The sequence below is a fragment of the Streptopelia decaocto genome, assembly GCF_964273445.1.
Source record: "Streptopelia decaocto genome assembly, chromosome: 4".
Classification (NCBI taxonomy): Eukaryota; Metazoa; Chordata; class Aves; order Columbiformes; family Columbidae; genus Streptopelia; species Streptopelia decaocto.
Genome location: NC_138658.1, coordinates 53,030,576 through 53,031,905, shown reverse-complemented (window position 1 = coordinate 53,031,905; position 1,330 = coordinate 53,030,576).

The following is a 1,330-nucleotide window of genomic DNA, read 5'->3' as shown; positions in this document are numbered from 1 at the left end:
GGATTTTTTTTAGCACAAGGCAACGAATAAAGCCCTCGAATGCAAAACATCTGGATGCTAAACAGATGCGTTCGTTGGGCTCGGTGTCCCGGGCTTTATTTGTTCGCTCACACGTAAGGCTTGGATTAAATTGTCGTTATTGTTATTATCGTTTATATTGGAATGGAGAAAGCGATCGAGAAGGGTACATGGGACGGGGGGGGAATATGTGTGCTATGAAGCACATTCAATTTTGCACCTACTTTTTCTTCCTGCGGGATGGCGAGGGGGGGAAGGTACAAGACCCAACCACGCTTAAAATATGCGGTCGAGTCGGGGGGTTTCAGGAAACCTGTTTCCAAACACGACTCGAGGCATGCAAGATTTCCGGAGCTGGCTGAGGAGGATTGCGTGCGGGTCCGGCGATTTTCTCCGCTGGTCGCGGGAGCGGCGACCCCCTCTTGCCGCCGGCTGGTCCGCGTCCGCGCAGGCTACGCGCTGCTGCCGCCGTCCGCGGAGAGGGACAGCGGAGCGCCGGGGGTCTTCGCGGAGTTTTCTTGCCGATGATGTAATTTTCATTTCGTTAGTCGTATTTCATTAAATCTATCCTCTCGATGGGCAGCGTCGGAAACGCTGAGCGGAATCTCACTGTTGTGTAAACAAACAGTGGATATTTTATATGATTTAAATGTGGAGATAATTAGTTTTATTACATTCATTACCCCCTTTATGTGCTCTGTAACAAGTAGGCAATTAAAGTAACAAACTCATAAAGTCTTTATAGGGGCATTTAAGCTCGCACAGTATATGCCAAACTAAGTAGTTTAATTCAAAGCTAGTGGTTGAGCACGGGGAATCTACAGACCCCTGTGCTTCGCGCTGTTTTATTACACATTTAAAACGCTCTGAAGCAGTACTTAATTACGCCAATGACCGGGGTTTTATTTTTCGGGGCATGTCACTATGAGTTACCGGCGGGTAATAAAACCAAGCAGAAGATTCTTAAGCCGCTGAGGATCCGGGTGATAGTTTTATGGCGAGGTCTGATAGTTTTATTGCAGTTGCATGTTGTACAATGTGTATTTGATAAAGAACGGCCTTTGGTGGCCCGTGGACACTTTTTGTGCACCGGCGAAATGAAAATAAATGTGAACACGGTTTTAGTGCGAGGATGGAAACAAATTGCGAGTTCTAAATGGTTCACCCTTCATCGTCACCAGACAAGAGGAGAAAAGCGCTGGAAACATCTGTCTTCCGTCCCCCAAATCTAAAGGGCACCAAAGAATGATGTGAATCTAAGTGTTACTACAGCGGGGATTTGTCTTTATTTACCCGCGCTCTCATGAATATG